The sequence below is a fragment of the Ovis aries genome, chromosome 6, assembly GCF_016772045.2.
Source record: "Ovis aries strain OAR_USU_Benz2616 breed Rambouillet chromosome 6, ARS-UI_Ramb_v3.0, whole genome shotgun sequence".
NCBI classification, from domain to species: Eukaryota; Metazoa; Chordata; class Mammalia; order Artiodactyla; family Bovidae; genus Ovis; species Ovis aries.
Genome location: NC_056059.1, coordinates 108,917,887 through 108,930,037, shown reverse-complemented (window position 1 = coordinate 108,930,037; position 12,151 = coordinate 108,917,887).

Sequence of the window (12,151 nt, the reverse complement as noted above, 5' to 3'; positions counted from 1 at the left end):
GGATGCTTCTTCAGGAATTGTAGAAATGAAACTGAGCTTAGTATCTCTCTGGGTGCCTGAAAGAGAGAGCAGGAAAAGAAGCAACTTAGGAAAAGAAACAACTCACTGTGGGTCCCGCTGTCTGGGGAGTAAGAGAGAAAGATGAAGAAGATGCACATGGAAAAGTGGCAGGAACAGTGTCCAGCCTTCTGCTGAGCACCAGACCTGACTATCCTCGCTTCCCATTGCAATAATTCCCAGCGCTGGCATTCCATCAGATACTTGACATCCTTCCATGGAATACCTTTACAGTTTGAGCTAGTCCACTCAGGATTTCCATTACATAAATAACAAAATAGTACCATGAAATCAAATTGAATACCGTGTAATCAAAAAGCATCTCTACATCTGTGTGTCTATCTATGTATGTATCTATCATCTGATTTAAAATAAATGCAATGCCAGTTTTGCTTGAATGGAAGGAATAATTTAAAAAAGGAAAGAGGGACATAGAAGCATCTAACAGTAAAGGGTAAGTGGGAGGAGAGAAAGCAGTTAGTAAGCCATCAGAGAAGTTTAAAAGTTTTAACAGGAGTAGATTGCACTTCCTCTGACAGACTGAAAAATTCTTTGGATTATTTGAAAGGTTGAATAATTCTTTATTCATTCACAACTGCTGTAGTCTTCTTCTTCTCCCAGTCACTTCCTTTTCCTCTTTCTTTTCCCTTATTCCCAAGGATCCAGGTGAAGACACTGCCCTTTGTGTTGAAGACACACAGATGTGTAAGGCATGGTGTCTGCCTGAAGGAGGCTCACTGTCCATACGTAAAAATAACAACAAATACACAACTGTATGATACGTGGTATTTTCTGCTAGTTGCCTTTGGAGTCATTCTATACCCTCCTCATCTGCTCTGTATCACAGGGAGTGACCTCTGCAAACTCCGTGGTCAGCCCCCCTAATCAACAGGCCAATGGCGATCCTTTCAGGAGAGTGGACAGTGGGGAAAGTGAGAAAGGCAGTCTGTCCGTCTGCTCTCCTCTCTGCTGGCAGGATTCAAGGCTTCCTACTTGTTCCAGCCCCTGTGGGAAGCCACCCGACTCAGGGTGGATTGTCGATTCTGAGTCCTGGTGATGCAACGTCCACCACTCACACCTCTGGCCCAGCAGGGGTAGTGTTCGGGCATTGTTAACCTCTGCACGGTCCATTGTGTTCTAGTCACTGTTCTAGACCTTCCAGCCCCATGCTAATTAATTCTTTATCTTCAATTGTGTGCTGTGCTCTCAGGCATGGCTTACTTTTCTCTGACTAGGCCCGGATCCATGCATCAACTGAATGAACTAGGAATTCTAACAGAAGAAACCAGCAGGAAGAGGCAGATCAGAAAGTTCTTTGTAGTGAAGTTGACCATGAATTGGCCTTTGAGAAACTGATAGGCACTGACCACGCAAAGGATTAAAAAAAAAACAACTAACTAACAGTAACTGCATTTTACCTTGACTTTGGAGTTCATTGGGTAAAATTGTTGACAAAGGAGAGCTGGGGCCAGGCTGTGAGGGTCAGTGGTGCATATGGTATGTGTCTAATTATAGTTAGGATACACCCGAGGGACAATGAGAGAACCAACGCATCGGGGAAGCAGGGAAAGGTGAGCTCAGGGGACAGTAAATAGACGTTGCTGATGGGAGGAAAGAGAAGAGCCGGAAGTAGAGAAGCAGCATATGGAAAACAGACTCTCAAAGGCCAGAGTCAGTAATGCTGTTTGTGATGCTTTGTTCTTGCTTCAGAGCATTGACCCATCTGCTAGCATATGTAATGCATCTGTTCCTTCATTTGTCCTCTCATTTAGCCAGCAGCTACTGAGCGCAGATCCTACATCAGGCTCTGTGCTAGGGGCGGGCACACAGTGACAAAGAAGACTCAGCCCAGGCCTCGCAATGCTCAGAGCCTCATGCTGGAGGCAGGAAGTTGACAGATGACAGAGAATAAAATGTGAGTCTCGTGTACGAAAGAGGCCTGGGCAGTTTTTTTTTTTAATCTATGTTTTTATTTATTTATTTTTATATTAACATAAGTTGTTATTTCTCTGGTATACATATTTTTGTAAATAGCTGCTCTATTGAGGTATACAGTTCACTGACTTAATGTTTCAATGGTTTTTTATACTTTCAAAAGCACTTATTTATTTGGATTTATTTATTTATGTTTTGATTTATTTATTGGAGGATAATTGCCTTACAGTATTGTGTTGGTTTCCGCCACACATATCAACATGGATCAGCTTGGAGCATAGGTCTGCATATGTCCCTTCTGTCCTGAACCTCCCTGCCACCTCCCAGCCCAATTCTACCCTTCTCGGTTGTCACGGAGCACCAGATTTGAGTTCCCTGTGTCACCCAAGGTATGTAGATGACACTGCCAAAACTTGAGAACAAGTTTAGGGTTTATGGAGGAGTTGTTTTGTTGCTAAGTGGTGTCCGCCTCTGTGAGACCTCATGGACTGCGGCACGCCAGGCTCCCCTGTCCTGTACTATCTCCCAGAGTTTGCTCAAATTCTTGTTTATTGAGTCAGTGATGCTATCTAACCATCTCATCCTCTGCCACCCTCTTTGCCTCGGAGCTCCAGGACTGCCACGTGCTGGGGAGGTGGCAACCCTATAGCAGATTGGGTCAGGGAGGTGAGTGGCCCCTGGGGCTGACAGGTGTGGTAGTCATTGAGTGACTGAGGAAAAGCTAAGGGTCACACCAAGAGACAAAGCAGCAGGGGCCAGTAGTTCTGTTCTCATTTTACGGACTACTGGAAGATGGGAAAAGAGGGGCAACTCGAGGCCGAAGGAGTGGAGGCTCCTGCAAAAGTGTGTGTTGTTTTCAAACGGGAGGATGTCGTGTCTTACCTTGTGGGATTAAAACACAGCTCCATCACTTGACTACTACATGGCTTTGAGCAATTTGCTTCTCACCTTCTGTACCCTCACCTCCAAAGGACGCTATTCCTTGATGAGATGAGTAATAACAATGCTCTTTCTAAAAGCTGAGGTTTGGATCACTGAGGTATTGAAACGGAAAGGGCCTCCTTACCTGCCTCATACCTGGTGGGTGTTTCTGAAATGTTAATTTTCATCCACTATTTGCATTGTCTTTGAATCTTTGATATAAGGTTTCATATTTTAAAACACCAAGAAACTAAACTATTCTTGTGTTTTAGAAGATGATAGCTATGTGTCTCAAGAGTATTCATTTAGGGAGGATTTCATTGAGAAAGTCAGTATTTTGACTAAAAAAAAAAAAAAAAGAAAAAAAACAACAAAGGCCTTAAGTGTGTCCCAAACATCCAGGCATAACCAGAAATTAAATATATTTTTTTAATAATAATAAAAAAAGCTCAATTGGCTCCTCAAACACTTGGAGGTATTTTCAGGTATTTGAGGTTATTCCATGTATAAAATATACAATGTTTTTGTAATACTGGTAATTTGGTGACAGATGCTGCTGAAATTCCATATAATAGAGTATGTAAAAACGAGGAAGCAATTAAGGCATTTTTAGTTCCCTCTGAGGCTTACAAAAATTGCTTAAATATAGCTATCCAAAACAACATACATTTTTAAAAAAAATCAAAGCCAAATTTAAATGTTATTTAATGCTCAACCTTTTGGCCGGGAATAGATGTCAAGTTTTCCCTTTTATTGTTATTTTTAATTTAAACAAATGTTGCCTTGGATTGCTTTCCCTTTAGTAGAATGTTTGTGAGTCTCAGAGGAAACTCCAAGCGTGCCTTTTTTTTTTTCTTGCTGTAACATTTAGAAAGGATCTCTGCTTCTCTAGCTGAAGTGAATGCTGCAAATATCAAATGCATGCCATAGCAAATGGCTCGGTCATTTCCCACTTTCTTCTCCTTTATATCTCTGCCATTTGGAACCCCAGCCACCTCTGAAGGCCCAGCTCAATTTGCTTATAGTGGAAAGAGCCTAGATTTTGCCAATATAGGGAAAATTGTAACAGTGATGCTCTCAGGTTTTAAACACAGGCAAGTTCTCTGTACAAACTTCTTGGGCTGCTTGCTTAAACTTGCTGAGACTCACTCTTTCTTTCCCTGGCACTGCCTACAGCTGCTGCATGCAAGCTATGTCTCTTCAGTCATGTCCAACTCTTTGGAGCCTACCGGCTTCCTCTGTCCATTGGATTCTCTAGGCAAGAACACTGGAGTGGGTTGCTATGCCCTCCTCCAGGGATCAAACCCACCTCTGCTAAGTCTATATTGGCAGCCAGGTTCTTTACCACTAGCACCACCTGGGACGTCCCCAAGGAGAAACAAATGCAAGGGTCAGCTCTTATTCCTGCTGTTCAACATCTACAACCTTTTTTCTGGAAATGGCACTCCAACTGTACTCTGGATATCCCCGTGATGAGACTATCCATCTCCTCACCAAAAGGTGGCCATATGACCAAACTGAGACCAATCAGAGGTTCTCCCCCTGGAATTAGGTGTTAAGGGGGAACAATAACATGGAAAACACTTGGAGTTCTTCCTGCAGATGAATGTGCCTTCGAGTCACTTGTATGGCCCTTCTGGATCTCCAGAAACCACCCCGCGTCCTGCTCCTGTGAAGCCCATTTCTTTGGCTTTCCTTCCAATTCGATGAGCTACTCCTTGTATCTTCATGTTTTCTTTTCTTTAACAATGCATCATTTATTTGCTTCTTACTATCAAAGAACTGCCAGGAAATATTAGTCCCTTCATCTTTTTTTCCCTTCAACAGGCACTCTTTGTGTTCCTCTTAAATGAATAAGCATCCTTTCACTCTGGACTTCCCAGGTGACTCAGTGATAAAGAATCCACCTGACAAGGCAGGAGACGCAGGAGACCCGGGTTTGAACCCTGGGTCGGGAAGATCCCCTGGAGGAGGAAATCCCATGGACAGAGGAGCCTGGTGAGCTACAGTCCATGGGGTCACAAAGAATCAAACACGACTGAATGAATGAGCATGCATTCTGGGTCAAAGAGGGTTGCTTGTGTCACTACTGGGCCTTAGTCTGTTACGCCTTGTGGGGGCAGGGGCTCTGTGCTCAGTGTCAGCGTTCTGTGCTTGCTGGACCCTTGCTGTGTGACTTGCTCATCCTGCCAGGCATGTGGCCCTGCAGGAGAACACACAACCTGAAGGGTGATTCCCTAACAGAATGGCATCCAGGCCCGCACATCCTTGGGAAATCCTGCAGTCTGCAGACTAAAACTGGGAGAGCTCATGAAATAATGTCACTTGTAGCAACATGGATGGATATGGAGATTATCATACAAATGAGGGGAGTCAGACAAAGACAAATATCATATGATATCACTTATTTGCAAGATCGGAAAAAAATGATACAGATGAACTTATTTACAAAACTGAAACAAACTCACAGACTTAGAAAACAAATGTATGCGGAGGGGGAAAGAAAACAAACTTATAATTCCCAAAGGGGAAATGTTGAGGCAGGAATAAATTGGGGGTTTGGGATTGACATATACACATGGACCTACTGTATAGCATGGGCTTCCAGGTGGCTCTAGTGATAAAGAACCCCTTGCCAATGCAAGAGATGCAAGAGACCAGGGTTTGATCCCTGGGTTGGGAAGATCCTCTGGAAGAGGAAATGGCAACCCACTCCAGTATTCTTGCCTGGAGAATCCCATGGATGGAGGAGCCTGGAAAGCTGCAGTCTACAGGGTTGCACAGAGCTGGACAAGACTGAAGTGACTGAGCAGGCATGCATTGTATAGCACAGGGACCTCTGCTCAATGTTCTGTAGTAACCTAAGTGGGAAAAGAATCTGAAAAAGAATAGATACATGTATGTTTAACCGAATCACTTTGTTGTACATCTGAAACTAACACAACATTGTTAATCAACTATACTTCAATATAAAATATAAATGAAAGAATAAGCAAAATGGTTTGCACTCTATTTCTAAATTAATTTGCCCAGAGAGATTACCCCCTACCTTTAACATTCTTTGGGTGGAATAGTGGGAGGATGGGTCTGTTGAGAACAGTCACAGCTGTGACATTTTCTGGACTTTTTATAACCAAGGTACTTTGTATAAGTGTTTTTGAATTGCCCCAGGTTTCTCACTAGAATTCAATGTGATTCTCTGTCATTTCAGCTAAATAAATATATTTTTCAATAAATGTTCAGTGAAGATCATTTTACTCAGCAACTAAACAACTATTTTGGGCTAGGCTTTGCTCTTGGGTATTGAGACGCATGGATGAATACAAGGCAATTTCTGCCCTCTGGGGCTTACACAAAGAGAGGAGTCCAACATGATGGAGGTGCTATCAACAAAGTAAAGCAATCGCCGGCACATGCCAGACAAGAGAGCTATATAGGGATGGATTCGGGAGGCACTGGGGATGTCACTAAACCTGAGCGAAGATTAACAAGTTATTGTCTTAACTCATGGATCATGCATGCTTGTTCAACCGCATCCTACTCTTTGTGACCCTGTATACTGTAGCCCACCAGGCTCCTCTGTCCGTGGGATTCTCCAGGCAAGAATACTGGAGTGGGTGGCCATTTCTTCCTCCAGGGAATATTCCCAATCCAGAGACCGAAGCTGCATCTCCTGAGTCTCCTGCTCTGCCGGCAGATTCTTTACCACTGGAGCTGTGGGAGAACAGAGAACAGATCAGTGGTAAGCAGTTGGGAGAAGGGGCAACACAGGGGTGGGGAAGTGGAAGGTACAAATTGTTGGGTATAACATGGGCTCAGGGACATATTGTATAACACAGGAATGTGGCCAATATTTTGTAATAACTGTAAATGAAAGTGTTAGTCACTCAGTTGTGTCCAAACCTTTGCAACCCTGTGGACTGTAGCCCACCAAACTTTTTCCATGGGTTTCTCTACTGAGCCCAATCTCTCCTACCTCCAAAATCACCCTCTCTAGATCACTACTTTATATGTTTCTTATGTGCATGTCTTATTTCCCCCAGAAGAGAATGTTTCATTCATTTTATATCCTTCCATAGGGCGCAAGTTACTTATATAATGTATATAGCCAATGAATTTGTGTGAAATAAAACTAAACAGATCAGAAATTTCACTTCTAGGTATCTACCCCAAAGTGTGTGCTCACAGATTTGTATGCAAATGTCCACAACATCTTGATTCAAGATGACTCCAGAAAAAGAAGCAACTTAAAGCCTACTAGGACTTCCCAGGTGGCTCAGTGGTTTAAACAAACAAACAAAAAAAACCCTTGCTTGCCAATGAAGGAGACTTAAGAGACTTCTGAGAATTCCCATCCCTGGGTTGGGACGATCCCTTAGAGTATGAAATGGCAACCCACTCCAGTATTCTTGCCTGGAAAATTCCATGGACAGAGGAGCTTAGCAGGCTATAGTTCATGGGACTGCAAAGAATTGAACATGAGTGAGTACACACAACCCAAAGCCCATCAACTGGAAAATACATAGACAAATTACAGGTATCCGTACAATGGGATGAGAAGGAATAAGCCACTGATGCATGCTATGTTATGCATGAACCTCAAAAATATTATACTAAGTGCAAGAAACCAGGCACAAGAGGTCACATATTACGACTCCATGTACATGAAGTGTCCAGAAACGGAAAATTTATAGAGAAATAAAGTAGGTCAGTAGTTGTCTGGTACAAGGGGTAGGAATGGAGATGACTGTAAATGGCACAAAGAATCTTATCAGGAGAGTGGTGATTTTCTAAAATTGACTTACGGTAATGGTTGTATCACTCAGTAAACTAACTAGAGTTTATTTACTTTTATACCTGAAGAAAGGAGATTTTATGATATATAAAATATACTTCAAGAAGCTGTTTAAAAAGCAAAAATGGTATCCAAGTCTACAGTAGCTAATTTAGAATGTAAAAAGTTACAAAAGAGTCTGCTGATTCATGTCACTGTCAATAGTACCTGGAACCAGCTTCAGAAATTGTGAATCAATAATCCTCTATCTATTTTGTCTGTGGTGGGATAATATTCACATTTCCACTTAATATATAATGAATAAAGACTTGTCACACCACATCAAGTGACTTATGTTCACTCCTTGCGTGTTTCCTTTTATGAAAATGTATGAATAAGACAAGAGAATTCCAGAAAAACATCTACTTCCGCTTTATTGATTATGGCAAAGCCTTTGACTGTATAGATCACAACAAACTGTGGGAAATTCTTCAAGACGTGGGAATACCAGACCACTTTACCTGCCTCTTAAGAAACTTATATGCAGGTCAAGAACCAATAGATAGAACAGGCATGGAAAAACAGACTGGTTCCAAATTGGGAAAGAAGTATGTCAAGGTTGTATACTATCACCTTGCTTATTTAACTTATATGCAGAGCATATCATGTAAAATGCCAGGCTGGATGAAACACAAGCTGGAATCAAGATTGCTGGGAGAAATTTCAATAACCTCAGATATGAAGATGACATCACGCTTATGGCAGAAAGTGAAGAGGAACTAAAGAACCTTTTGATGAAAGTGAAAGAGGAAAGGGAAAAAGCTGGCTTAAAATTCAACATTCAAAAAATGAAGATTATGGCATCTGGTCCCATCACTTCATGGCAAATAGATGGGGAAACAACAGAAACAATGAAATAATTTATTTTCTTGGGCTCCAAAATCACTGCAGATGGTGACTTCAGTCATGAAATTAAAAAAAGCTTACTCCTTGGAAGGGAAGTTATGATGAATATAGATAGCATATTAAAAAGCAGAGACATTGCTTTGCCAACAAATGCCAACCATAGTCAAAGCTATGGTTTTTCCAGTAGTCATGTATGGATGTGAGAGTTGGACTATAAAAAAGCTGAGCACAGAAGAATTGATGCTTTTGAACTATGGTGTTGGAGAAGATCTTTACGAGTCCCTTGGACTGCAAGGAGATCCAACCAGTCCATCCAAAAGGAAATCAGCCCTGAATATTCATTGGAAGGACTGATGCTGAAGCTGAAACTCTAATACTTTGATCATCTGATGTGAAGAACTGACTCATTGGAAAAGACCCTGATGTTGGGAAAGATTGAAGGCAAAAGGAGAAGGGTATGACAGAGGATGAAATGGTTGGATGGTATCACCAACTCAATGGACAGAAGTTTGAGCAAGCTCCGGGAGTTGGTAATGGACAGGGAAGCCTGGTGTGCTGCAGTCCATGGGATCACAAAGAATTGGACACAACTGAGCTACTGAACTGAACTAATGAATAAGATAACTTTTTTTTTTAACCTAAATGTATGAATAGAAGAGCAATGGATGAATCCTGATAACACTTAAAAAGCAGGAGAGATCACTTTTACCAAAGAGAGGGCCCACTACAGAAGATGGTATTGGAGCTGGCATTCTTGCTCTAAAATTATTCATTGAATGTTTTCCTAGAAAAGACTGTAATGTGGTATGCCCTCTCTAGAAATACCTCATTAAGGCTTTTGCATAATGGATGGTGGAGCAGTTTGCAATGAAAACATAATTAGTCACGCAACCGCGTCCTTCAACCTGAATGACAGGACCATTTCCTAAAAAACAAGGCCATTCAAAACAGCACTAGGTGTGCCCTCTTCCAGCGGAAAGGAGACTGGAACTTTTCACTGTCGTGCGTCTCAGCTGTCCCACACACATCCTCTTGGGCTTCAAGAACTGCTCCAAAAATCTACAGACTGTGTGTAAGGTTTTGAGCTGTTTAGAAAAGGAAACACTTGTAGCCAACTGGAAGAAGCTATTCACTACTATCAGGTAATGGTGCTTATTATTTTGGGGAGTATCAGCAATGATCCTTGCCATGGTTCATGAGCCAACTTCCCCATGAAATTGAAGGGAAGATCTGGCAAAGCACCCACATCTCTGGCACACTTTGCCCCAGCCACTTTCATTTTCAGTACTGAGGTGAGAGTGTAGTATTTATGACCATTTTCTGGTGGAGACATGATTATTTTTCATACTTTTTGGTGTTATAAGACCTACTATTTTAAAAATAGTTTAGATCCCATGGACTGAAGTATGTCAGGCCTCTCTGTCCATCACTATCTCCCTGACTTTGCCCAAACTCATGTTGTTTGAGTCAGTGATGCTATTCAACCATCTCATCCTCTGTCACCCCCTTTTCTTGCCCTCAATCTTTCCCAGCATCATGGTCTTTTCCAGAGTCAGCTCTTCACATCAGGTGACCAAAGTATTGGAGCTTCAGCTTAAGCATTAGTTCTTCCAGTGAATATTCAGGGTTGATTTCTTTTAAGATTGACTGGTTTGATCTCCTTGCTGTCCAAGGGACTCTCAAGAATCTTCTCCAACACCACAGTTTGAAAGCATCAATTCTTTGGCACTTAGCCTTCTTTATGGTCCAACTCTCCCATACATAACAACTGGAAAAACCATAGCTTTGACTATACAGACCTTTGTCAGCAAAGTGATGTCTCTGTTTTCAAACAGGCTGCCTAGGTTTGTCATAGCTATTCTTCCAAAGAGCAAATGTCTTAATTTCATGGCTGCAGTCACTGTCCACAGTAATTTTGGAGCCCAAGGAAATGGTGGCAAATATACATGACTTAGCGACTCAGCAACAACATGAATCAGATGTAGTGTTAGGAACCATTCATAGACACTTTAAAATGATAGTTCATACTGTGAAATGAAATATCTCCTGCCATATTAATAAACAAGAAATGTCACAGCCATCAGTGATTCCTGGCCTCCAAATGTGAATGAGGACTCCCAAACTATGATCCAGCAGACGCTGCTACCTCCCCTGGTGATTGCTGAGGAGCTGGAGGAATTTGAGAGACAAGGTGAATAAGGAAACAGGATTGGCCCCAGATAGCTGACATGCATATGAAAGGAATGAATTCAGTGATCCCAGAGGTTTGCATCTCCCCATACATAGAATGCTAAATTCCTTAACCTGATACCTGATCTTTGATGTTCAGACTGACTGCTCTCTTTGTTGCAAGCTTGTATATAGCCTGATTTTTCTCTTCTGCTTTCTTAGAGCAGTTTTCTCAGAGCTACTGAGATGCTGTCTCCCCAGCTTGGAGTCCTAAACATTCTTGCCAAATAAAATAACTACTTTCAGGTTGTGACTGTAATTTTTTAGCCGACAGATTGAAGTCATTTCAGTCATGTCCAACTCTTTGCAACCCTATTGGCCATAGCCTGCCAGGCTCCTCTGTCCACGGGTTTCTGCAGATAAGAATACTGGAGTGGGTTGTCATGCCCTCCTCCAGGGGATCTTCCCAATCCAGGGATCAAATCTGAATCTCCTGAGGCTCCTATATTGCAGGTGGATTCTTTACCACTGAGCCACCATGGAACCTTCCCCCACCTTTTTAAAATATAAATTTATTTATTTTAATTGGAGGCTAATTACTTTACAATATTGTAGCAGTTTTGCCATACATTGACATGAATCCACCATAGGTTTACGTGTGTTCCCCATCCTGAACCCCCCTCCCACCTCCCTCCCCATTCCATCCCTCTGGGTCATCCCAGTGCACCAGCCCCGAGCACCCTGTCTCATGCATTGAAACTGGACTGGTGATTCTTTTCACATATGATAATATATAGGTTTCAATGCCATTCTCCCAAATCATCCCACCCTTGTCCTCTCCCACAGAGTCCAAAAGACTGTTCTATACATCTGTGTCTCTTTCCTTCTCTCACATACAGGGTTATCATTACCATCTTTCTAAATTCCATATATATGCGTTAGTATACTGTATTGGTGTTTTTCTTTATGGCTTACTTCATTCTGTATAATCGGCTCCAGTTTCATCCACCTCATTAGAACTGATTCAAATGTATTCTTTTTAATGGCTGAGTAATACTCCATTGTGTATATGTACCTCAGCTTTCTTATCCATTCGTCTGCTGATGGACGCCTAGGTTGTTTCCATGTCCTGGCTATTATAAACAGTGGTGCGATGAACATTGGGGTACACGTGTCTCTTTCAATTCTGGTTTCCTTGGTGTGTATGCCCAGCAGTGGGATTGCTGGGTCATAAGGCAGTTATTTCCAGTTTTTAAAGGAATCTCCACATTGTTCTCCATAGTGGCTGTACTAGTTTGCATTCCCACCAACAGTGTAAGAGGGTTCCCTTTTCTCCACACCCTCTCCAGCATTTATTGCTTGTAGACTTTTGGATAGCAGCCATTCTGA